Raw genomic sequence first — 27,519 nt, forward strand, 5'->3', positions numbered from 1 at the left:
AATTAAAATAATTAAAAATAATAAAAATAATAAAAATAATAAAAATAATAAAAAATAATAAAAATGTAAAAATAAAATTAATTATTTATCAAATGATTGCACTTTTGAACCAGATTACTCACTTAATTAATTAATTAATCCAAAAATAATTTATTAATCAAACTAATAATAATAAATAGTAATAATACAAAACAATAATACAAATAATAATAAAATAATACAAATGTAAAAATTAAATTAATTATTTATCAAATGATTGCACTTTTGAACCAGATTACTCACTTAATTAATCCAAAAATAATGTATTAATCAAACTAATAATAATAAATAGTAATAATACAAATAAAAAATAATACAAATAATAATAAAATAATAAAAATAATAAAAATAATAAAAATAATAAAAATAATAAAAATAATAAAAATAATAAAAATAATAATAGAATAATAGAATAATACAAATAATATAAAAATAAAAATAAAATTAATTATTTAACAAATTAATTAATTAACAAATTAATTAGTTAACATTTGAGCTGCCCCTCTGGCAAGGAACCTCAATGTCATTAATTAATTAACAAAAACAACAATTAATTAACAAATTAATTAATCACCATTTGCAGAGATAGCTACATTCACCATGCAGGGTACGATGCCCGATTCGATTTTGTTTTTATTCAAATCCAATCCTCTATGTGGTCGCAACATGAATCATCCGGGAAATAAGTATTTGCCTCAGTTTGTATTTTCTTTGGTGCGTTTGAGGTAGTTTCAAGGATTTTGTGCAACAAAAGTCAACAGTTTAAGAACCAAAGACGATAATTCGCCTACATCTGTGAGTAGTTTTACCCAAGTCTATTATCAACTACTTTTCCAAGGTTATCCAAGCATAACCTCGTAGAAGAGACAGCAAAGTGAGTAATAAAATCGCCTTCATTATGTTTAGAATAAACAGGATTCTTAGTTTGTTAATTTAAAATTAGCCATCACTTCATAAAAGTCAAATAATTTTATTATTTTATCTCGACCAGCGCTTCTCGAAGTGTAATAATTACTCGACTCCAGCCTCCATCTCTTATCTTGTAGTTTGTATGACTTGTTGAACTTTTCACACATCGTTGTCCCAACGAGGCTTGAGTGCAATTATTAGTAATTTTAACTAAGATTACCAAACATTTATGTTTGTAAAACAGGGCGAGATCCACCCCGGTGGCATTGAGCCTCAAGCATGCGTGGAGCCGGCGGAGTTGACTATGCACTGACGGCTTGTGACTGCTTTAGGTCGGTTAAATTCACAGATGATCTGCTCATGTTATTCTTTCTCTTTATGTTTATTTACACCACACATTATTTCGACCACAATAAAGATGTCCAGAGTGTCCTTGAATGACCTCCAGAATTAGGAAGTTTTTTTCCCAGGATGAACGGATAGACGCGTTTAGGAGTAGGAGATAAATATACGGATTTGGCATTGCACTGCTGTTGATGTGTTCAGGTCAGATTAAAATTAGTGCGTCCTACCATGATACGCTTATGCTAATGTTGCTAAAATGTTAACGTAATGACGTAAATCAATTTGTTACCACCAATAATGTTTTCGACAATTTTTCTTTGAAAGCTTGTACTCTCTTAATCAACACAAATTTGCACCAGAACTGAGTCCTAACTATCCGAGAACCACTAAAATAGCAGAAACAGTTCTCAAGCAGATCGCTGTCAGACTTTTTGGATTTGACAGTTATGGTTGTAATGTTCCGTTACAGAGCGGAACCATATGCTGGATCTGGTTTGGACTTCCTCGATGGAAATGGACCGTGTGTATTTGGATCCTGATCAAAATCTAAGTTGGTTCTAGTTTTTGTATATGCACCACGCTCTATGACAGGGGTGGGCAAACTTTTTGACTCGCGGGCCGCATTGATATGACAAAATTTACGGGGGGGGGGGGCAGACTATATATTTTACACGTAACAGTCCACCTGGTATTATTGTATCTGTAAAATTGTCATGCAATCTGCTATTATTATTTATTATTTTATATTAATATTTAAATATTTTAAAAATAATAAAATATTCTAATAATTACAATAAAATAAAAATAATAATTATTATATTATTATTATGTAAAATATGCAAATATAACAATAATATTATATATAATTAATATAATAATTAGCATTAATATAATAATAATAATAATAATAATAATAATAGTTCTAATAATAATTATAATAATCTAATAATAATAATAATTATTATTATTATGTGCTTGTGTCCCTTTTTTCAGGAGCACTTTGTAAACAACAGACCATGTCAAAAAACGAAATTGATAAAACCATCAAAAGGTTGGCTCAGGCCATGATGCCAGGTTGTATGTTGAGTTTAAATGAAATACTTTGGAAAGATTGGGCGGGCCGTATTCAAACACTTGGCGGGCCAGATGTGGCCCCCGGGCCGTAGTTTGCCCACCCCTGCTCTATGAGGTTTTGTGGGAATTGGTTTTGTAGATTTTGTTTGCCCTGCGATTGGCTGGTGACAAGTCCAGTGCGTAGCCCAAAAAATCTTGCCCAAAAAATCGATGAAAATCGATGGATGTATGGTTGGATTTTGTGTAACTAATACCGCTTATCCGATGGTTTTCCCTTTCATAAATACAAATATATGACTGGAATATCACATCCTGGACAAGACATTGAGGTTCCTTGCCAGAGGGGGCAGCTCAAACGAAGGTCCAGTCCCTGAAACATCAGCTGACATTATTCTGCAAATGTTCCATGAAATGCTCTGATATTCGTAGCGTTGAAGTTGTCCTTGTTTCTTTTGGCAGTTGAACTCTTCCTTGCGGTTTTGTGATGCACGATGGCAGACGAAGGCCTCTTTCGAATGGCGTTTACTTTTTTCAAATGTATTCAAGCTAACTTTTCCGAGGACCTGCCCAGCTGACCGTTTTATACATGTATGCCTTTCCTGGCTGATAAACAAGGAGAGCGGCGGCATGATTACGCTATTTGAAAGGCATTACTGGCAGCTGATTACAGCGTTAGGTCGACGTTAGCCAAGGTTAACCGTCCATAATGAAACACTTTGAAAATAATGATACACTGCATGGTTTTATGAAGGCCTGCTGCTGGCTGATCAGATCCACGATGGTGACCTTCAACGAGCTAAAGCGCCCCTGTAGCTTTGAGAGTCCTTTTAGGTTCCCCAAAACACAACCCCGGGGGGCGAGTTCTGTTGTTGCGTTGTCCAGCTTCTGCTCCGCCTATGAGGCTGGAGTATTCCTCCTCACGTTCATCCAAACAGGAAGTAGTCTGAACAAAAAAGGTTAAATTAAGCCTCCGTCGTACTGAGAAATGAGTTAAAACCGCAAGGCACATCTGTTCGAGGGGAACAGCAGAACCGAATTGGACAGCAATAATCAGAGCCACATTGTGTTTTGTGAGTTATTCCAGGGAATGTCGCCTCTTAAAATGGCTACAATTGAACACCTGGGTTAGATTAAATATGGTTCATATTGTCAACTGACCGACGGTGTTTGTCCATCTTTCATTAACTGCACACAAAAACATGCAGCTTGTTGTTTTGTATAAATAACACAGAATGGCTGGATAGTCTTTTTCCTGGTTGCAGGTCCAGAAAACTGGGATTGGTTCTAACAGAGGTAGATTTACTGTTAGGAATCCTGGAATATAACACATGAACTGCTCTGTTGTGTTCAAAGTCTCATTATAGGATGTTGTTTTTCTGTGGGAAATCGCACACTGTTGTGTCATGGCGGCATTTTGCTGGGTTCTGGGTCGAAGGCAAAGGCTGTTAGCATATTTAGCATCAGGGCTGCACGGCGGTCGTGTGGTTAGCTGATAATATATCACTGATAATATATCAATACAACCACAATTAACAGAAAATAAGCCATTTAAGAGGCTTTTTTAAACACGATTAGAGCCCTCAAGACATGAAATAACACCCCTATAGTCACCTGTATATGCTCATTACCAAATATAGTGGATATATAATAATAGAATAACAATGTTAATGGGGGCTGCACGGTGGTCGAGTGGTTAGCGCGCAGACCTTGGTTAGTGTCATTAATCTGTTCCACAAGGTCTAACACAAACCAAATCTAATATATAATATTCCAACCTTCTAAGTATGCTTTTTTAGCACTATTAGAGCCCTCTAGACATGAAATAACACCCCTATAGCCACCTGTATACGCTTATTACCAAATATAGTGGATATATAATAATAGAAAATTACACATAAAATAGATTTACACAACGTTAATAGGGTCGTGTGGTTAGAGCGCAGACCTCACATTAGGAGACCCGGGTTCAATTCCACCCTCGGTCATCTCTTTGTGGAGTTTTCATGTTTTCTACATGCATGCGTGGGTTTTACTCCGGTTTCCTCCCACATTCCAAAAACATGCTAGGTTAATTAGCGATTCCAAATTGTCCATAGGTATGAATGTGAGTGTGAATGGTTGTTTGTCTATATGTGCCCTGTGATTGGCTCGCCACCAGTCCAGCGTGTACCCCGCCTCTTGTCCGAAGACATGCACGGGGAGAACATGTAAACTCCACACAGAGATGGCCAAGGGTGGGATTGAACTCGGGTCTCCTAGCCGTGAGGTCTGCGCACTAACCACTCGACCGCCGTGCAGCCCCATTTTGTTACACTATTTAATGTGTAATTTTCCATTATTATGTCTACTATATTTGGTAATAAGCGTATACAGGTGACTATAGGGGTGTTATTTCATGTCTAGAGGGCTCTAATAGTGTTAAAAAAAAGCTAACTTAGAAGGTTGGAATATTATATATTAGATTCGGTTTGTGTAAGACCTTCTGGAACAGATTAATGACACTAACCAAGGTCTGCACGCTAACCACTCGACCACCGTGCAGCCCCCATTAACACTGTGTAAATCTATTTTATGTGTAATTTTCCATTATTATGTGTACTATATTTGGTAATAAGCGTATAAAGGTGACTATAGGGGTGTTATTTCATGTCTAGAGGGCTCTAATAGTGTTTTAAAAAAAAGCATACTTAGAAGGTTGGAATATTATATATTAGATTCGGTTTGTGTCAGACCTTCTGGAACAGATTAATGACACTAACCAAGGTCTGCGCGCTAACCACTCGACCACCATGCAGCCCCCATTAACATTGTGTAAATCTATTTTATGTGTAATTTTCCATGATTATGTCTACTATATTTGGTATTAAGCATATACAGGTGACTATAGGGGTGTTATATCATGTCTAGAGGGCTCTAATCGTGTTTTAAAAAAGCATACTTAGAAGGTTGGAATATTATATATTAGATTCGGTTTGTGTCAGACCTTCTGGAACAGATTAATGACACGAAGCAAGGTCTGCGCGCTAACCACTCGACCACCGTGCAGCCCCCATTAACATTGTGTAAATCTATTTTATGTGTAATTTTCCATGATTATGTCTACTATATTTGGTATTAAGCGTATACAGGTGACTATAGGGGTGTTATTTCATGTCTAGAGGGCTCTAATAGTGTTTTAAAAAGTATACTTAGAAGGTTGGAATATTATATATTAGATTCGGTTTGCGTCAGACCTTCTGGAACAGAGTAATGACACTAACCAAGGTCTGCGTGCTAAACACTTGACCACCGTGCAGCCCCCATTAACATTTTATTACACTATTTTATGTGTAATTTTCCATTATTATGTCTACTATATTTGGTAATAAGCGTATACAGGTGACTATAGGGGTGTTATTTCATGTCTAGAGGGCTCTAATAGTGTTTAAAAAAGCCTCTTAAGTGGCTTATTTTCTGTTAATTGTGGTTGTATTGTTATATTATCAGCATAATATTGCAATGATATAGTATATAAAGTTACTCCAGGATTTCCCAGTTGTATTCTACTGTGTGTAGCATGAATAACTGGCATCTTTTAACTTGCTTTTGAACAAAACTTTCTTATCAATTTATCTTAACAGAACACTTATCACAAAAATGGGCTATTTTAGTGTTAAAATGTAGCTGGTTATATTAAGCCTCGGAGTTGTAGTTCAACACCTCCGTGTGCTGTAGCTATTCAAGCGTTTTGATGTTTTGTTTTGTTTTGTTTTTTTTTTTAAGAGGAACTGACGGGAACTAATTAACAAATAAGAAAAGAATCGCCCGGGTTCTTTCATTCATCAGCGCAGCCTCTCATAAGAAGGCAGCTTCAAGCAGAAACAACAAAGTAGTAAATCAAAGTGGTTTCCTTTGCCAAGCACGATACCCCTTTGGGAAGCTACCTCGGTGCTTAATTAAAATCCAGAAGGATCACGTTTTAAGTGGAGGTGAGCGAGCACGGAATAACAATGACAAATTACACCCCAGAGCATAAGTGCTTTATTTTACTTAGATATATTATTTTCCCAATAATAGGCTGGATTATTATTATTTTTTTTTGTGTGTTGCATAAATGAGATTTGATATAACAGGAAGTATTGTGTTGCCGTAGCTGTCTGCCGCAACCTGCCAAAAACCAGGATTGACATATTAATCTCTTCATTGCCCAAACAGGATTAAAATGAAACAGCTCATTATTCTACATTATTTAATGGCTTACTGTTCATCAGCCCTTCTTAGCCTTGCATGCACAAATGTACATAGCAGCTGCTACTTTATAATTAACACGTATCAATATGTGCGGTATAACGTGCACGTGGCAGACGGAAGAAAAAATAGCGGAAAGAAAGCAGGATTCAATTTTAATAAGGTAATTTTTACCGCATATATGACCGGTTTATGACATTCTATATACAGATTTTTATCATTAGAGGTGACCTGTATTCATGAAATCAATTGTGAGCGCACAGCATTTTTAGCTGTTTCATTTTATATTTACTTTGCCGATGAAAAGCCTTAAAAAAATTGCCTGTACAGTTGATAAAATATTATTTGATGATTATTTCTCATGGAAAAAAATCCATCCATCCAAAAATTATCCATCATAATCCAAACAAACTGGATGTTTGCATATATGACCGCATATATGACCGGTTTATGACCTTATATATACGGGTTTTTACCATTATTAGTGACCTGTATTCATGAAATCAATTACGGTGAGCAACACCGTCTGTGAGCGCACATTTTTTGCTGTTTCGTTTTATAATTACTTTGCCGATCAAAAGCCTAAAAAAAAATAAATAGCCTGTACAGTTGATAAAATATTTTCTGATGATTATTTCTCATGGAAAAAAAATCCATCATAATCCAAATAAACTGGAAGTTTGCATATATGACCGGTTTATGACCTTCTATATACGAGTTTTACCATTATTAGTAACCTGTATTTATGAAATCAATTACGGTGAGCAACACCGTCTGTGAGCGCACATTTTTTGCTGTTTCGTTTTATAATTACTTTGCCGATGAAAAGTCTAAAAAAAAAAAAAAAATAGCCTGTACAGTTGATAAAATATTTTCTGATTATTATTTCTCATGGGAAAAAAAATCCATCATAATCCAAACAAACTGCAATTCGAACAGCAACCTCAAAGTGATGGTGAAGTTTCCAAAATGTATTTTCTATATACGAGTTTTACCATTATTAGTGACCTGTATGCATTAAACATCATTTTTCGCTGTTTCGTTTTATATTTACTTAAAAAAAAAAGTATAAAAAAAAAGAACATTGCCTGTACAGTTGATAAAATATTTCTCATGGAAAAAAAAAAAATCCATCATAATCCAAACAAACTGGAAGTCGAACATCAACCTCAAAGTGATGGCAAAGTTTCCAAAATGTCTTTTAACTTGGCAAGGCCAAGCCCTATTAATGTCTTGTTAGTTTTCACGATTAAACACAGCTGGTAGTTTTACTTTTCTCTCGGCTATTCGTGTCCCTGATCTTTCAGTTTGGAGATATGACATTTCTGAAGAAAGTCGGCTAAACAACACTGACTGGTCTCTTGGTGGGGGGAGGGATGGGGAGAGCGGATGGGGCGGGGGGATTGCATATATATATATATATATAAAAAAAACTAAGCAGTGAGGAATCATGTAGTACAGGAATGGCCTACATTTTGCTGTTTCTTAACATGACATGATGTACCAAGCGGTTTGAAGGCATAAATGTTGCAGGCACTATGTTGGTCAATAGCAGAAACAAAGATGACCCCCCCACCCCACCCCTCACTCTTCCACCCATGTTGAATTAACAGATTTCCCCATTGTTTTCACATTGATTAATTGACTTAGTGCCATTTAGCCTCCGGGCTTTATTGACGTGATGCACGGAGCTGGAAAAGCTTTTGCGTGTTTCTTTGTTTTAAGTGTTAAGACTTGATATATTACTCTAATACGTGTAAATAAAAAGTGAAGTCCATAAAACACGGTCTGACCATGGCCTGACCTCATTTGCTGGAGTGGAGAAACCGGCGGCATGGTCTGAAAATGCAGGTCAAGGCTCAAGTACAGAAAATGTCAATGACCCCCCCCCCCTTTACTCGTTTTTTTTTTTTTTTTTTTTAAGTACTTGCACTGTAGAAACAAGGGAGGATGGGCAAAGGGGGGTGGGTCTACTCTTAACAGGGACTGGAGTGAGAGCTGGAAATCAATACTGCAGGAAAGAGGAGGGGGTCGTGGAGGGGGGGGGGGGGGGGGGGTTGGACAACTGGAACATACAAGGTTGTTTCAATGTGCATAATAGCGCCGGCGATTTATAAAGATGCTCCAGTATGAGATTGTGCCGCAAATGGTTCTCATTCGTAATCATTAATTTAATTGTGCTCATTGTGTCAGTGATGTTTGACAAGCTGGGATGAATCGTATGGTTGAGACAATCAATGCAGGAATCAATGGAGGGAAACTCGGAGGAAAAAGCTTGTTAGTCTTCTGGAGTGGTTTAGTATTCTCTTACAGTAGCTAAATATATCATTATGTGTATTATGTGTCTTATTATATGGCAATACCTTATTGGTCTAGTACAGGGGTGGGCAAACTTTTTGACTCGCGGGCCGCATTGATATGACAAAATTTACGGGGGGGGGGGGGGGCAGACTATATATTTTACACGTAACAGTCCACCTGGTATTATTGTATCTGTAAAATTGTCATGCAATCTGCTATTATTATTTATTATTTTATATTTATATTTAAATATTTTAAAAATAATAAAATATTATAATAATTACAATAAAATTAAAATAATAATTATTATATTATTATTATGTAAAATATGCAAATATAACAATAATATTATATATAATTAATATAATAATTAGCATTAATATAATAATTATAATAATCATAATAGTTCTGATAATAATTATATTAATCTAATAATCTAATAATAATAATAATTATTATTATTATTATGTGCTTGTGTCCCTTTTTTCAGGAGCACTTTGTAAACAACAGACCATGTCAAAAAACGAAAAGGTTGGCTCAAGCCACGATGCCAGTTCGTATGTTGAGTTTAAATGAAATACTTTGGAAAGAACGGACGGGCCGTATTCAAACACTTGGCGGGCCGGATGTGGCCCCCGGGCCGTAGTTTGCCCACCCCTGGTCTAGTACTTGCTTTTAATAATAACTATGGCTGCCTTTTCCAAAACCAAACCCAAAACAAAAAGTACAGTATGTGTTAACAATTTAAGAACATTATTTTTCCTACCCTATCGATGAGACCTTTTTACCGGCTTGAATTTGAGTAAAAACAAAAGGCACTGCTGGGATTTGAACCCAGGATCTCCTGTTTACTAGACAGGCGCTTTAACCAACTAAGCCACAGCGCCTCCTAGTAATGTATTTTATGAAAAATAATAATAAAACATCCGAAATCAAGGTAACACAATAAAAACTTGATATAAGTGACAATACAAAGTGACCCTTTGTATTGAGTTGTGGACTCCTATAGAGCTGCTACACACAATAACAGCACAGAAAGCATTCTAGTTCTTCCAGAATCTGCAACCATTAAAAGTAAGAACAAAAAGGCAACAACAAAAACAAAACAAAAGGCACTGCTGGGATTTGAACCCAGGATCTCCTGTTTACTAGACAGGCGCTTTAACCAACTAAGCCACAGCGCCTTGGTCGAACCCTGAGATACCTTCCATGCAAGCCTAAGTTCCTGTACTTTAAAAATGATTGGTAATTACAGTAGTGAGGTAAGAGAAGAATTTAAACTTGAATCTTGTTGAAATCCAAGACCTGACTGTGGCGGCAAGACACTCCATGGAGGCAAAGGTTGTGACATTCATTGAGGTTCCACTGCTACAAAGTTAACATATTTTTTTTACTTGTATTCATCAAGAATCAGAGTGGACTGAATCCCGTAACCTTCTGAATGTCACGTCCTTAGGGGCTAAGGTACCCCGTCAAATTAAAAATATATGCTAGGACTACGTTAAAAAGCCATAGCATTTCAGTATGTGGAATCAAACTATTTTATTTTATTTTATTTTATTTTATTTTATTTTATTTTATTTTATTTTATTTTATTTTATTTTATTTTATTTTATTTTATTTTATTTTATTTTATTTTATTTTATTTTATTTTATTTTATTTTATTTTTAAAAAAGCAGGAAGTGAACAAATGTAACAGTTACTGATTGTAAAAGTACCAGATGGATGGGTAGGATTTAATAAGCTTTGCTTCTTCCTACTCCTTTTGGACATGTGAAACTGTGAACTGATTATGGGATGCACTCAATTGTAATCTGATGCATGTTCAAATGAAATTAAACCATTTCCACTACCATTACTAAAGGCAAAGGGAAAACTTGGATTCAAACCCAAGTTCTCCTGTTTACGAGACAGTCACTTTAAGCCACTAAGATACAGCAATACAGCAAATGTCATGTCCAAACAGGCTTAATCCAAATTAGCTCCAGGTTGTGTCTGTCATAGCAATGTAAACACAACACGGAAACCAAATATGACAGTTTATGCTGCAATGAAACCTAATCTGTGTTTGATGCATACCATCGTCTATAGATATCCTTATACACTGAGCTACTGACTTCTCAAAAAGGCACTGCTGGGATTCGAACCCAGGATCTCCTGTTTACTAGACAGGCGCTTTAACCAACTAAGCCACAGCGCCTCCTATTTGTGTTCTTATGCTCAACAGCCAATCACAGGACAAACACAGACAATAAAGAAAACATCCGAAATCAAAGTAACACAATAAAAACTTGATGTAAGTTATTCCTCAAAACAGAAAATAATAATAAAATAATTTTTCTAATGATGGTACTCCAACTATTTGAATAATCGTTGCAGCCCTAGTTGAAAATTAAATCAGTCCGTAAAAAAGGCACTGCTGAGATTCGAACTCAGGATCTCCTGTTTACGAGACAGGCGCTTTAACCAACTAAGCCACAGCGCCTCTTGTTTGTGTTTAATACTCAACAGCCAATCACGGGACACACAATAAAGTAAATGCTCGAATTAACACCTCTATTCCGTTGTTGTGGACTCCTATAGAGCAGCTACACACAATAACAGCACAGAAAGTGTTCTAGTTCTTCCAGAATTTGCACCTATTCAGCCGTATTTTTCGGATGTAGCAATTATTTGAATAATCGTTGCAGCCCGAGTTGAAAATGAAATCAGTCCATAAAAAGGCACTGCTGAGATTCGAACTCAGGATCTCCTGTTTACGAGACAGGCGCTTTAACCAACTAATCCACAGCGCCTCCGGTTTGTGTCTTAATACTCAACAGCCAATCAAACACTTGATGTAAGTGACAATACAAAGTGACCCTTTGCATTGAGTTGTGGACTCCTATAGAGTTGCTACACACAATAACCAGCATGTAATGAGTAATGAATAAAAAGGCACTGCTGAGATTCGAACTCAGGATCTCCTGTTTACAAGACAGGCTCTTTAACCAACTAAGCCACAGCGCCTCCTCTAGTTACGGTTTAATACTCAACAGCCAATCACAGGACACACAATAAACAGAGATAATTATTAAAAAAAATAATAAAACAGCCGAAATCAAGGTAACACAATAAAAACTTGATATAAGTGACAATACAAAGTGACCCTTTGTGACCCTTTGTATTGAATTGTGGACTTCTATAGAGCAGCTACACACAATAACAGCACAGAAAGCGTTCTAGTTCTTCCAGAATCTGCACCTATTCAACCGTATTTCACTGGATTTCATGGTTCCCACAAACACGGTCTGTTTTAATGTACACACAATAAACAGAGATAAGTATTAAAACTAATAATAAAAACAGCGCATAAAAAGGCACTGCTGAGATTCGAACTAAGGATCTCCTGTTTACGAGACAGGCGCTTTAACCAACTAAGCCACAGCGCCTCCTGGTTGTGATTTAATACTCAACAGCCAATCACAGGACACACAATAAAGTAAATGCTCGAATTAACACCTCTATCCCGTTAAAGGGATTGAAAGGTGACCAATTATGCTCATTTTTCCATCCTTTGTATTGAGTTGTGGACTCATATAGAGCAGCTACACACAATAACCAGCACAGAAAGCATTCTAGTTCTTTCCAGAATTTGCACCTATTCAGCCGTATTGTTTGGATGTAGCAATTATTTGAATAATCGTTGCAGCCCTAGTTGAAAATGAAATCAGTCCATAAAAAAAAAGGCACTGCTGAGATTCGAACTCAGGATCTCCTGTTTACGAGACAGGCGCTTTAACCAACTAAGCCACAGCGCCTCCGCTTTGTGGCTTAATACTCAACAGCCAATCAAACACTTAATGTAAGTGACAATACAAAGTGACCCTTTGTGACCTTTTGTATTGAATTGTGGACTCCTATAGAGCAGCTACACACAATAACAGCACAGAAAGCGTTCTAGTTCTTCCAGAATCTGCACCTATTCAGCCGTATTTATTTGGATTTCATGGTTCCCACAAACACGGTCTGTTTTAATGTACACACAATAAACAAATTAAACACAATAAAAAAAAAAATAATAAAAAACAGCCGAAATCAGTGCGTAAAAAGGCACTGCTGAGATTCGAACTCAGGATCTCCTGTTTACAAGACAGGCGCTTTAACCAACTAAGCCACAGCGCCTCCTGTTTATGTTTGAATACTCAACAGCCAATCGCAGGACACATAATAAACAGAGATAATTATTAAAAATAATAATAAAACATCCGAAATCAAGGTAACACAATAAAAACTTGATGTAAGTGACAATACAAAGTGACCCTTTGTATTGAGTTGTGGACTCCTATAGAGCAGCTACACACAATAACCAGCACAGAAAGCGTTCTAGTTCTTCCAGAATCTGCACCTATTCAGCCGTATTTCTTTGGATTTCATGAACACGGTCTGTTTTAATGTGCACACAATAAACAGAGATAATTATTAAAAATAATAATAAAAACAGCTGAAATCAGTGTATAAAAAGGCACTGCTGAGATTCGAACCCAGGATCTCCTGTTTACGAGACAGGCGCTTTAACCAACTAAGCTACAGCGCCTCCTAGTTGTGTTTTAATACTCAAGAGCCAATCACAGGACACACAATAAACAGAACTAATTATTAAAAATAATAATAAAACAGCCGAAATCAAGGTAACACAATAAAAACTTGATGTAAGTGACCCTTTGTATTGAATTGTGGACTCCTATAGAGCAGCTACACACAATAACCAGCACAGAAAGCGTTCTAGTTCTTCCAGAATCTGCACCTATTCAGCCGTATTTATTTGGATTTCATGGTTCCCACGAAAACGGTCTGTTTTAATGTACACACAGCCGAAATCAGTGCATAAAAAGGCACTGCTGAGATTCGAACCCAGGATCTCCTGTTTACAAGACAGGCGCTTTAACCAACTAAGCCACAGCGCCTCATGGTTATGATTTAATACTCAACAGCCAATCACAGGGCACACAATAAACAGAGATAATTATTAAAAATAATAATAAAACCATCGAAATCAAGGTAACACAATAAAAACTTGATGTAAGTGACAATACAAAGTGACCCTTTGTATTGAGTTGTGGACTCCTGTAGAGCAGCTACACACAATAACAGCACAGAAAGCGTTCTAGTTCTTCCAGAATCTGCACCTATTCAGCCGTATTTCTTTGGATTTCATGAACACGGTCATGAACACGGTCTGTTTTAATGTACACACAATAAACAGAGATAATTATTAAAAATAATAATAAAAACAGCCGAAATCAAGGTAACACAACAAGAACTTGAGCCGTACGCGTGTTAGTAATGTAAGCAATTCCCCGAAGCAGAAAAAAAAAACAAAATCGAAGGTATTGCAATTATTTGAATAATCGTTGCAGCCCTAGTTGAAAATGAAATCAGTCCGTAAAAAAGGCACTGCTGAGATTCGAACCCAGGATCTCCTGTTTACGAGACAGGCGCTTTAACCAATTAAGCCACAGCGCCTCCTATTCATGGTTTAATATGCAACAGCCAATCACAGGACACACAATAAACAGAGATAATTATTAAAAATAATAATAAAATAGCCGAAATCAAGGTAACACAATAAAAACTTGATATAAGTGACCCTTTGTATTGAATTGTGGACTCCTATAGAGCAGCTACACACAATAACCAGCACAGAAAGCGTTCTAGTTCTTCCAGAATCTGCACCTATTCAGCCGTATTTATTTGGATTTCATGGTTCCCACGAAAACGGTCTGTTTTAATGTACACACAGCCGAAATCAGTGCATAAAAAGGCACTGCTGAGATTCGAACTCAGGATTTCCTGTTTACAAGACAGGCGCTTTAACCAACTAAGCCACAGCGCCCTGCAATGTTCAGCTAGCAAAAAAAATAGAATTCAAATTCTAAACAGGTGACATATGTATATTTTCTGTTTATATAATCCATCACTAGACAGTCACTATTGTGTAAACTCTGTGTTAATGTCTCAAATGACTGTTTTGTATCATATAACATGTCATTACATTACTTTATTTGAATCATCCATCCGAATAAAGACACTTTGTTCTCCCGTCATCCAGAGTAGGTCAGGACTCATTCCCATCTCTGTCCCTCTTTTCCCAAATCACATTACCTTGCGAGCTCCATTTGCACGATCGCACGGACATGTGAGAAACCCGAGATTGTGTGCAATAACGTGAGAATATGGTACACGAGTACCAATTATTAAAAACACCACTACTGCGATTTGTTTGGAATTCTTCAAAGCTGTCACTTATGATCCGGGAGACCTTCACGTGACATTTAAAAGGAGTTTAAATAACTAAAGCTAGACACTTAGCCTAATGGCCGCTGTCAGGAAGAAAACAATATCGGCAACTTAGTGCGTCAAGTTTGCTAATAATGTCCTGGTGCGCTGTCAGTCTGGCAGATGAAGGCACAATAGTACGCCGAGGAGAAAATGCTTGAAAAAGCTAATTGCCTCTAAAAGCCCACTCAGCCGTTCCGCGGCTGCTACATGTTCGCAGATGTCTTTTCCAGCTGCTGTTTCTTTATGCAACACGGAATCGAGCAAAGTCGAAATGATGCAAGGTTATGATATTCCGACAGTGACAGTACTGACACAAAACACACAATCCGTACTTGTACATTTTTATTATTTGACTTGAATTTGGCCCGGCTGTCGGCGTTTTTTTTTTTTTTAATCCCCGCCAACTTGTTGATTGTCAGTTTGGAGACACATTTCTGGAGAGCAGCCCAAGAGTATTTGCAGCCGGACCTCTGTCGGGGAGTGCCAAGCAACACAGCCACAAATTGGAATGTGGTGCAGCTCTGGGAAAGCTGCCAGGATTTAAATTAGACAATAACCTCTTGCTCTCTCCATATTGCCTCTCTTTTCCAGCTGCAGGCCCGGCCATTTGTTTAATACAGTCAGGCACGCAGTATATAATAGACTGATATATGAGTCACCGCTCAGCAGTTTGTGTTTTTCAGATTTATAGAGATTGAACAACTGGTCTTTTCATTTTTTATTTTTTTTATTTTTATTTTTTATACCAAATGCAGCTTTATGCTGCAAATACCAGAGGGATCAGAGGTGGCACCGGTGTTTTGTCACAATAAAAGAAAGAGAAACAACTACACTTAATGATTCAGAGTCGAGTACAAGTGCACAGAACCGACACAGAAGAATGATTTAAGTCGCTTAAATCAGGGGTCTCAAACAATCTGAGGGTGGATCATTAGAGCCCTCTAAACATGAAATAAAAAGTAGTAAATTTAGGTGTTAGCTCCTACAATAACAATGGTTAATATGCAGGTCACTTTTTGGCGGTTGTTTGTCTATATGTGTCCTACGATTGGTTGGCGACCAATCCAGAGTGTTCCCTCGCCTGAAGTCATCTGAGTGTGGCTCATTAGAGCCCTCTAGACATGAAATAACACCCCTATAGTCACCTTTAAACTCCTATTACCTTGAGATCAGCGTACAATGCTACCCATGAATGCATCTTATGAATGCCTTATACAGTAAACCTCGGATATATCGGATTCAATTGTTCCCACTGGTTTTGTCCGATATAAGCGAAATCCGTTATATGCGTATACCGGAAAATGTCCGTTTTACGCATATATCGGATTTATATCCGGTATATGCGTAAATGGGATTTTATCCGTTATAAAAAGGCACTTCCTTGACTATGTTTCCAATGTACCTGGACGCGCAGGCAACGCTGCAAACGCTGCAAATGACGTCGTATAGCGGCCTGTCACGATTCGGCGAATCGGAGCGCCACGATGCGGCCATCCGATATATGCGAGGGAAATTTAATGGAAATGCATTGGAACGGGACTGGAGATTTTGTCCGAAATAGGCGAAATCCGTTATAAAAAATCCGATATATGCAATGAATTTTTATTGGAAATGCATTACAGAAAAATCGGTTCTTTTTTATCTGTCCGTTGTGAGCGAATTTCCGATATATCCGAGTCCGATATATATCCGAGGTTTCCTGTAGCTCCTACAATAACAATGGTTAATATGCAGGTCACTTTTTGTAGTTTTTGGCGGTTGTTTGTCTACATGTGTCCTACGATTGGTTGGCGACCAATCCAGAGTGTTCCCTCGCCTGAAGTCATCTGAGTGTGGCTCATTAGAGCCCTCTAGACATGAAATAACACCCCTATAGTCACCTTTAAACTCTTATTACCCTGATATCAACGTACAATGCTACCCATGAATGCATCTTATGAATGCCTTATATTTTTAATGTAGCCATTCAACTTTTAAAAAATTAGGAAAATATATTACAAATTTGCTTACATATGCATATTTTTTGGTTTATAACTGTAGCTGTCAACCACGAAACAGTGATGATTTATTGGTTAATATATTTTGCGAGTGAGGCAGCGGAATTTGAAGCATAATGTGGCCTGGCACGGCCGTATAATAAACAATTATGAGTAATTATGACTTTGGCGGTCATCTACAAGTGTGTATTTGTAGCAATAAATCATAAGATTTACATTATGTCAGGGTTGGGACATTTTAGATCAGGGGTCTCAAACACGCGGCACACTAGTTTGTGCGGCCCGCGCAAATTTGATATGGATGCTGTATGGTATCATGTACCCAGAAAAAATTATTACGTTTGATTAATGTTCATGTTAAAGGTTAAATAACTGTTAATAGTTATCCTCCCTATCCGTGTGGAAGTGGTAAGTCTTTGGCTATTTAAGTTTAAAGGAAATAACTTGAAGGCTACCGTTTAGGTCGCTAGCTCTCTAGTTTGCGAGTTAGCATGTGTCTCAAGACCCTGCAGTTGCGCAATATGTTGTAAATAAAAAGAGTATAAATGTGACTATAGTCGTGTTTTGTCATGTCTACAGGGCTCTAATAATGCTTTGTTCATTTTAATAAAAAAAAATATTTCTTGTAGAATTTTCTTGTAGAAAATTGGAACCAAAGCGACGTTTTTTAAATTTTTTTGTTTTTAATAAATGCATTTTTTTTTTTTTTTTGAAAACCTGATGCGGCCCAGTCTCACCCAGACCCGAGCTCCAGTGGCCCCCAAGTAAATTGAGTTTGAGACCCCTGGCTTAAATGGGCTGCAATCCTAAATGAGCATGTACTAAAAGTCTGCACACATGTTCAAAAAACCTGCTTTCCGTTTTTTTTTTTGGCTAGGAAATTGTGGATTGTGTTGATTCTGCCATCCAAAAGCCTGTTCTAAAAAGTGTAGCCAGTAACAGCACAGTGGGAAACCAGAAATATGTGTGTGTGTGTTGAGAGAGCTTTATCTTGAGTCCAAGTCCCACAACTCATTGCTGCCCAATGAACCGGCACAACTACAACAACTATCACCATTAGTGCACCCTGAAACTAACACAATAGTCCAGTTTCCTTGAGCAAACAATGAATTGATTATTCAGTAGTTTTATTCTTTTTTTCTGATGCGTTTATTCTTAGTTGATTCTTTTGTAGACTACAAATTAGTTCACAATCTCACCTGGTTGCAGCCAAATAGTGCACATTGTTTCGCCTCAGTTGCTTTATTAAGCAGCTATTTACTAGCTTCCATGATAGCACATTATTATACACTATTAAAGTAAATGCTGTAATTAACACCTCTATTCAGTTAAAGGGATTGTTTGCAATTTTTGCCTTAAAGGTGACCAATTATGCTCATTTTTTCCACCATTTGTATTGAGTTGCGGACTTCTATAGAGCAGCTACACACAATGACCAGCACGGAAAGCGTTCTAGTTCTTCCAGAATCTGCACCTACTCAGCCGTATTTGTTTGGATTTCATGGTTCCCACAAACACAGTCTGTTTTGATGGATTCCACCCACGGCCCGCCTCCAGACACGCCCACTCTGCTGTGGTGGGTCACATAAGTTGATAATAAACGGTGATTTATCTTTTTAAAATGTCTGACTTTAACATACAGTCATATGTGTTGGATCATAAATCCGATCTGGATGCAGAGATTGGACAGTCTGAAGTTCAAGATGTCTCTCAATGTTAAGTAGCTTTAGCATTTTAGCATTAGGTTTTCTAAATCATCGGTAACGTGTTTTTCCGGGACTACTAGTGTGTGAAAAACTTGGGTAGACTCACTAATTGTGGTGGGAAAAGGCTATTAGCAATGTATGGTATATTAGCATTAGCATGCTATAATGCTAGACAGACAAACGCTTTTGCTTCATGACTTACACAAACTAAACACAGTTAGAACACTGATCAACTCCAACCACTTGTGCCTGATGGTGGCGTCTCTAGGAACTGTAAACAAATGTGGTGTTCCCTTTCGAGGTATTGCTAGCGAGCTAACAGCGGAGTTTATATATAAGGAAGTCCGCCCTGCCCTGTGATTGGCTGGCGACCAGTCCAGGGTGTACCCCGCCTCTCGCCCAAAGACAGTTGGGATAGGCTCCAGCACCCCCGTGAGGATAAGTGGTAGAAAATGAATGAATGAATGAATAAAGTCCGCCCCTCTGTGATGTCACAAAGGGCCAGTTTAACCACGCCTTTTAAAACCGAGCGTTTTGAGCCAACCCAAACTTTTTTCAGAGCTAACTTCCAAATACGCAAACTTCATTATTTGAAACTTTGGCATCGTTTAACACGAGAATACTACATTGTAACTACATTTATAGATCAGAAAAGTGTAAAAAGGTCCCCTTTAAGAGTATTTTTTTTCAGCAAAAAATATACTTCCAATGCTAACACACATTAGTAACCAAATTGCTTTTATTATCCGACAACAAACATAACTAATGCGGGGAGTGGCTTACTATTGCTTGTAGCACGTTTCGAAGGGTAGCAAGTTAGCGCCCGGGGGCAGCTGCCTAACGGTTGCAAACAATCCCTCTAACTGACGATTCCCCTTTTGTCGCCAGGTGTTTGGTGCAGAAAAGCAAATAACCGCTTGTGTGTCATTTGTGCCAAGTCAGAAAACATTGCCATTGACACCTTGTGGCTGGAGGCAATCTCGAGATATTATTTTTTTTTTGTATCAACTCCGATACAAAGCTATCGGAGCTACTCAGCTGTCGGTGTGAAAAATCTGCTATACAACATTGGTTCTGTTGCTGCTGTCAATAAATTTCCAAAATTTTCCTTTCCAATTTCTCATGTACTCCAAATCATTATTTCGGTTAGAAAAATATACAATGTGGTAAATAAAGTCCTGGCTATCAATTATCAAATGTAATCTCTATACCACATTTTGGTACCCCTAAATCAGGGGTCTCAAACATGCGGCCCGCGGGCCAAATGTGGCCCGCAGGACACTAGTTTGAGGCCCCTGCCTTGATATGAAAGTTTAGTGTTAGAGTCTTGTGTTAGAGTCTCCGCACCGACCCATTTTACATTTTAATGCATAAAAAGAATCACATAACATTTTATATTGTGATGTGAAATATATATTTATATTTTATAGCTGATTTAATACATGGGTCAAAACCGACCCGGTAACATAAGAGATGATACCAGAAAGCTAACACAAGAGGAAGGTGAAGGTAGGAAATTGTTGAGTCGTCCACTAATTAATTGTTGAACTTGACGGTTAGCCTGGTAAACATTTCAACAAAACAACATTGCTTCAGATTGCATCTTGGAGTGCCTTCAAAGCTCCGGGGGAACAAACAGAATCTGAAGACAGGGCAGGGAAGGAGGAGGGTGGGGGGGTGGGCGCTCAAGCTGCGACAACAAGAGCCCACCATCAGGCCTCTCATGTCGTTGCCTTTTGAGTCCCGCAGTGTCCATGCAGCAGCGGCAGCCATTGTGAGAAAGCTACACCATGTTTCTCAGGGCCTTCTTCATCTCCTAAGCTCCTTTTGTGGCTGCCGGCCAATGGCTGTGCACCCCATCAGATCAAAGATGGTGCCCCATTTAGCGCGTGCTTTCTTGTGGGATTGTCTCTCAAGTGTAGCAAGGGCATGAGGCAGCTTGGAACCCAAAAAAAAAGGGTGGGGTGGGGGGTGTTGGATGTTGACCTACACATACTGAGCTCAGGCTACATTGCATTGTAAACAATGCAAACAAGACTCTAAGCCAAGACTATATACGTAAGCAGCATATGGGAAATCTTAGTGTGGTTGGTTTAACACTATACTATTCTCGTTAAGAGATGAGAGTACAGATCATCCATTCCAGTAAGAACCAGTAGAAACTGTAAACTTGACATCAGGATTTGACTAAAATCTTACCACATTACCACAATATAAAATTAGAGCTCTGGCGACATGAAATAACACCCCTATAGTCACTTCTACACTTATATAGCCAATATAGTAGACAAAATAACTGAAAATAAGACACATTAGACAAAAATAAGACAACCTTCTACGGTTTTTAATATTTTTAGAGCTCTGGCCACATGAAATAACACCCCTATAGTCACGTCTACACTCATATAGCCAATATAGCAGTCAAAATAACTGAAAATAAAACACAATAGACAAAAATAAGACAATCTTCTTCATCTCTTTTTAACATTTTTAGAGCTCTGGAGACATGAAATAACACCCCTATAGTTGCTTCTACAGTCATATAGCCAATATAGTAGACAAAATAACAAAACATAAGACACATTAGACAAAAATTAAGACAACCTTCTACGGCTTTTAACATTTGTAGAGCTCTGGATACATGAAATAACACCCCTATAGTCGCTTCTACACTCATATAGCCAATATAGCAGACAAAATAACGGAAAAAAAGACACCTTAGACAAAAATAAGACAACCTTCTACGGCTTTTAACATTTTTAGAGCTCTGGCGACATGAAATAACACCCCTATAGTTGCTTCTACACTCATATAGCCAATATAGTAGACAAAATAACAGAAAATAAGACACAATAGACAAAAATAAGACCACCTTCTACGGCTTTTAACATTTTTAGAGCTCTGGAGACATGAAATAACACCCCTATAGTCGCTTCCACACTCATATAGCCAATATGGTAGACAAAATAACAGAAAATAAGACACAGTAAACAAAAGTAAGACAACCTTCTACGGCTTTTAACATTTTTAGAGCTCTGGAGACATGAAATAACACCCCTATAGTTGCTTCTACACTCATATAGCCAATATAGTAGACAAAATAACAGAAAATAAGACACAATAGACATATCATAGACTCACACTTTAGCACTGGTGGAGTTGTTTTTTTGGTCAGTGTACTTCCTGCTGAGGCTATTGATAATTGTGATAAGTGATCATTTTAAAATGTGTTCATTTTGAAAAAACGTGAAATTCAAATCGCAAAACGACAAGGGATTACTGTATTTGACATTTCAGCTTGGTCTTGTATTCTTTTATTCATTTTAGTACTTTGTGCAATAAATAGCCCCCGGGCCTCACTTTGGACACCCCCGCCTTAGAGCATCCAGTATTGTTAAGGGGAAAAAAAAACCGATGCATTTTCAGTAAAAAATAAATCAAACATGATAGTGTACTCTGTGATCTTTCAAAATATCGGCGATGGAGGCCCCCTTAAGACCCTCTCAGTTGTCATGGTTACATCTGCAAGCACTAAAGACAAGCAGTCAGATCTCATTCCATGATGCATTAAATGAAATCTTACAAATGTGCTCGCCCCCTGGCCTGTTTGTCTCATCAATCTCGTCTTGTGTGCCGCGTCTACCGAATATAACCTCAGCCCAGAGGAATTACAGCATCACAACAATAGCTTGTCTTTCAACACTAGACTAGAAATTCATCGCTTGTTTTCTCAGTGAATCTTGTCATTTCTGACCGAATGATCCTTCTTTGTTGCATTTTGCATGTCAATATGTACTTATATACTTATATATGTCAATATACTTATATGCTAGGACTATGTTAAAAGCCATAGCATTTCAGTATGTGGAATCAAACTATGGAATGGATTGAGTAAGGAAATCAAACAATGCACAACGATGAGCCGATTCAAGAAACAATACAAGCAGTTGATGTTTGCTAAATACAAGGATGAAGAGTCTTGAACCAGTCATGATGTGCTATATATATCACTATATTGACACTTACTATGGTACCCATTATGGCATTGGATGGTCACATCACTTCGTACTTCGGTACGAGGTACATTATTAAAAAAAAACAAACAAACAAACAAAAAAAACCTTTAACTGTATTATGGAAAGCAGGAAGTGAACAAATGTCACCTTGTCACCTTATCACCTTGTAAAATTTTATTTTATTTTGTGTCATTTTAATTTAATTTAATTTAATTTAATTTAATTTAATTTAATTTAATTTAATTTAATTTAATTTAATTTAATTTAATTTAATTTAATTAAAAAAAACAACTTAAATTATACTAGGAAAGCAGGAAGTGAACAAATGTAACAGTTACTGATTGTAAAAATACCAGATGGAGGGGTAGGATTTAATAAGCTTTGCTTCTTCCTACTCCTTTTGGTACTTTCATACTTCGGTACGAGGTACATTATTTAAAAAAAACAAAAAACAATAAAAAAAAAACAAAAACCTTTAAACTGTATTATGGAAAGCAGGAAGTGAACAAATGTCACCTTGTCACCTTATCACCTTGTAATTCGGTACGTGACATTTTATTTTATTTTATTTTATTTTATTTTATTTTATTTTATTTTATTTTATTTTATTTTATTTTATTTTATTTTATTTTATTTTATTTTATTTTATTTTAATTAAAAAACTTAACTTAACTTAAAAAAACTACGTGACAAAAATTCAATTTAATTATTTTATTTTATTTTATTTTAATTTAAAAAAATAATAAATTATACTAGGAAAGCAGGAAGTGAACAAATGTAACAGTTACTGATTGTAAAAGTACCAGATGGAGGGGTAGGATTTAATAAGCTTTGCTTCTTCCTACTCCTTTTGGACATGTGGAATTGGGAACTGATTATGTGATGCATTCAATTGTAATCGGATGCATGTTCAAATGAAATAAAACCATTACCATTACCATTAATATGTAGCGTAAAAGCAACTCAAACAATGTGAGCGTGAGTTTAAAGTGTGTCCCCGTGTTGCACAAAGGCATTGGCGCTGTCTGGTCAGTTGCTGCAGCTGAGATAATCAACACACACGCCGAACTAAACTGAGACCTACATTTTTTTTTTTCTTCTCCATAACAGTCACACTTCCCTTCGGCGCCAGTTCACTTGAAGACCAGCGGTCGTAATAGTGGAAGACAGTGCTGGGCTGTCGGAGTAATGATTTTAGCTTTAAACTGAATTAACTATTGATTCCGCAGCAGCACATCAGAGCGCAGCTTGCACAGCCCGCTGCGAGGACGTGCTGGTTTTTGCGGAGTTACTTTACAAATGGAGCGCGGCACACATAGGAGGAAATGCGGTCGTATATGTCAGCTCAGCGCTGCAGCCGCGGTCGCCCTGCTGGGCGTGAATGGGCCCTGTGAGGACACAGGGAGGCAGCTGGAGAATGATTCTGCTGAATGAGATTGTATGACCAGGGGAAATCTGCTATTGTGTCCCACCAGGATACACGGCTGTTTTATTTGTTTGTACAAATACTAAAACTTGCTGATATAGTTCATCTTCAAACAGCTAAAATAATGCATAAGGCTAAAAATAACCAATTAGCTAAAAATGTCATCCAATACTTCTCTACAAGAGAGGAGAAATATGATCTCAGGGAAGAAGTACATTTGAAACACTACGTTAAAAAGCCATAGCATTTCAGTATGTGGAATCAAACTATGGGATGGATTGAGTAAGACCCTCAAACAATGCACAACAATGAGCCAATTCAAGAAACAATACAAGCAGTTGATGTTTGCTAAATACAAGGATGAAGAGTCTTGAACCAGTCATGATGTGCTATATATGTCACTATATTGACACTTACTATGGTACCCATTGGTCATTTTACCTCGTACTTTGGTACGTGCCAAAATTTAATTTTAAATAAAAAAAAAATCTTTTTTTTATTTTTTTAAAAATTTTATTTTATTTTATTTTATTTTATTTTATTTTATTTTATTTTATTTTATTTTATTTTATTTTATTTTATTTTATTTTATTAAAAAAAAAACGTAAATTATATTAGGAAAGCAGGAAGTGAACAAATGTAACCTTGTACTTCAGTGCAAGGTGCATTATTTAAAAAACAAACAAAAACAAACCTTAAACTGTATTCTGGAAAGCAGGAAGTGAACAAATGTAACAGTTACTGATTGTAAAAGTAGGATTTAATAAGTTTTGCTTCTTCCTACTCCTTTTGGACATGTATCCATATCAAACTTGCGCAGGGCCGCACTAACATTAAACTTTCATATCAAGGCGGGGGCCTCAAACTAGTTTCCTGTGGACCACATTTGGCCCGCGGGCCGCGTGTTTGAGACCCCAGTTTTAGATGCTTCAAAAGCCCTTTGACTGTGGGCTCAGCATTATTAGAGCCCTGTAGACATGACAAAACACGACTATAGTCACATTTATACTCTTATTATATACAACATATTGCGCAACTACAGGGTTTTGAGACACATGCTAACTCGCAAACTAGAGAGCTAGCGACCTAAACGGTAGCCTCCAAGTTATTTCCTTTAAACTTAAATAGCCAAAAACTTACCACTTCCACACGGATAGGGAGGATAACTATTAACAGTTATTTAACCTTTAACGTGAACATTAATCAAACGTAATAATTTTTTCTGGGTACATGATACCATACAGCATTCATATCAAACTTGCGCGGGCCGCACAAACATTAAACTTTCATATCAAAGCGGGGGCCTCAAAGTAGTGTCCTGCGTGCCACATTTGGCCCGCGGGCCGCATGTTCGAGACCCCTGTTTTAGATGCTTCAAAAGCCCTTTGACTGTGGGCTTAGCATTATTAGAGCCCTGTATATATGACAAAACACGACTATAGTCACATTTATACTTTTTTTTATTTACAACATATTGCGCAACTACAGGGTTTTGAGACACATGCTAACTCGCAAACTAGAGAGCTAGCGACCTTAACGGTAGCCTCCAAGTTATTTCCTTTAAACTTAAATAGCCAAAAACTTACCACTTCCACACGGATAGGGAGGATAACTATTAACAGTTATTTAACCTTTAACATGAACATGAATCAAACGTAATAATTTTTTCTGGGTACATGATACCATACAGCATCCATATCAAACTTGCGCGGGCCGCACAAACATTAAACTTTCATATCAAAGCGGGGGCTTCAAAGTAGTGTCCTGCGTGCCACATTTGGCCCGCGGGCCGCATGTTCGAGACCCCTGTTTTAGATGCTTCAAAAGCCCTTTGACTGTGGGCTAAGCTGCCTCGATGGACTCGAGGCAAAAGGGAAATGGATTTATTTTGGGAAAAAATACAGATGTTCAGGATAATGATATATACCAGTTATGCAACTCTACAATCAATCCTGGCCGGAGCTTGAAAGGAAGCTTGAACTAAAAGAGCGCAAAGTGAATGACTGCGTGTTTTAAACCGCACTGCTTTTTCTCGACTTTTTTTTATGGTGACAACTGCGGAACATATTAGCATAAATGTCCCGTCCCAGAGAACCTCAGGCGCAAGGCTGCGGTTATTGCGCTCAAGCTCGACTGCAAAATCTCATGTCAGCAGTTTGGGATTTTGGAACTAAGGGGGTCTGTTATTGAATTAGTTTGGTGGTTTTCATTCCGGGGGGGGGGGGGGGGGGGAGAATGTTCAATTAGCTAATTTGTTATGACGTTTTTGTTTGTAGCTTTTTTATAACACGGTTAAAGCTACATTTTTTTTTCTGTCATTTGCTATTTTGCTTATGATTTTTATTCCATTTGAACACATCCCGATATCGATGCTCCTCTTCCCGCTTCCCATCAGATCCGTGCGGTTACTCCATCATATTTCTAGGTGACGCAGGGTCATATTGGTGCAATATTGTGTTCACCTTGAGGTTGAAATAATTTTGTTTGGGATAATAGCTGCAAAACACCTTATTTCCCAGCAGAGTTAGTTTTCATACTCTTATCTCTACGTTGTGATTTCAAAGAAGAGGCGAGAAAGCAAAGTGGGGGGAGGAAACAAATCAAAATTGACACAGCAGAATGGAAAAAAAAGGGAATATGACATCAGCTATAGGAGCCTAGTTGTGTTTAAATAGACGTTGGTTGTCTTTTCTCATCAGGCTCAGCAGTCATGTAAGCTTTTAATACTCTAAGGTAATGTGCTGGTACTGCTACTCTACTCTACCAAGAGCTACCTACCAACCACTGCTGCCGACATGCATTTTTCTTCAATGCATTCTTCAATAATATATATATTATTATATATATATATGTTATATTATTTATATATATATATATATATATATATATATATATATATATATATATATATATATATATATATATATATATATATATATATATATATATATATATATATATATATATATATATATATATATATATATATATATATATATATATAATTATATATAGTGAACAAATGTAACCTTGTACTTCATAATATATAATTTAATAATGATATATATGAAATATAATATAACCCTATTGAGATTTAACATTTATTAAAGTATTATTATTAAAGTATTATTATATATATATATATATATATATATAT

At 37.0% G+C, this 27,519-nt stretch overlaps 1 protein-coding gene and 13 non-coding genes across 14 annotated transcripts in view; 1 reads left to right on the forward strand and 13 right to left on the reverse strand.

The window, feature by feature from the left end:
- Nucleotides 1–27,519, forward strand: part of tox3 (TOX high mobility group box family member 3) — a 78,757-nt gene that overhangs the window by 15,139 nt on the left and 36,099 nt on the right. The window lies entirely within an intron of this gene.
- trnat-agu (transfer RNA threonine (anticodon AGU)) lies at nt 9,709–9,782 on the reverse strand. Its single transcript has one exon. It is a non-coding gene; the product is annotated as a tRNA-Thr (tRNA).
- trnat-agu (transfer RNA threonine (anticodon AGU)) lies at nt 10,006–10,079 on the reverse strand. The gene has a single exon. It is a non-coding gene; the product is annotated as a tRNA-Thr (tRNA).
- trnat-agu (transfer RNA threonine (anticodon AGU)) lies at nt 11,023–11,096 on the reverse strand. The gene has a single exon. It is a non-coding gene; the product is annotated as a tRNA-Thr (tRNA).
- Nucleotides 11,308–11,381, reverse strand: trnat-cgu (transfer RNA threonine (anticodon CGU)). Its single transcript has one exon. It is a non-coding gene; the product is annotated as a tRNA-Thr (tRNA).
- Nucleotides 11,618–11,691, reverse strand: trnat-cgu (transfer RNA threonine (anticodon CGU)). Its single transcript has one exon. It is a non-coding gene; the product is annotated as a tRNA-Thr (tRNA).
- trnat-ugu (transfer RNA threonine (anticodon UGU)) lies at nt 11,832–11,905 on the reverse strand. Its single transcript has one exon. It is a non-coding gene; the product is annotated as a tRNA-Thr (tRNA).
- On the reverse strand, nt 12,254–12,327 carry trnat-cgu (transfer RNA threonine (anticodon CGU)). Its single transcript has one exon. It is a non-coding gene; the product is annotated as a tRNA-Thr (tRNA).
- On the reverse strand, nt 12,623–12,696 carry trnat-cgu (transfer RNA threonine (anticodon CGU)). Its single transcript has one exon. It is a non-coding gene; the product is annotated as a tRNA-Thr (tRNA).
- On the reverse strand, nt 12,987–13,060 carry trnat-ugu (transfer RNA threonine (anticodon UGU)). The gene has a single exon. It is a non-coding gene; the product is annotated as a tRNA-Thr (tRNA).
- On the reverse strand, nt 13,399–13,472 carry trnat-cgu (transfer RNA threonine (anticodon CGU)). Its single transcript has one exon. It is a non-coding gene; the product is annotated as a tRNA-Thr (tRNA).
- On the reverse strand, nt 13,769–13,842 carry trnat-ugu (transfer RNA threonine (anticodon UGU)). Its single transcript has one exon. It is a non-coding gene; the product is annotated as a tRNA-Thr (tRNA).
- trnat-cgu (transfer RNA threonine (anticodon CGU)) lies at nt 14,328–14,401 on the reverse strand. The gene has a single exon. It is a non-coding gene; the product is annotated as a tRNA-Thr (tRNA).
- trnat-ugu (transfer RNA threonine (anticodon UGU)) lies at nt 14,698–14,771 on the reverse strand. The gene has a single exon. It is a non-coding gene; the product is annotated as a tRNA-Thr (tRNA).

This window comes from Doryrhamphus excisus, chromosome 12 (genome assembly GCF_030265055.1).
Source record: "Doryrhamphus excisus isolate RoL2022-K1 chromosome 12, RoL_Dexc_1.0, whole genome shotgun sequence".
In the NCBI taxonomy this organism is placed as follows: domain Eukaryota; kingdom Metazoa; phylum Chordata; class Actinopteri; order Syngnathiformes; family Syngnathidae; genus Doryrhamphus; species Doryrhamphus excisus.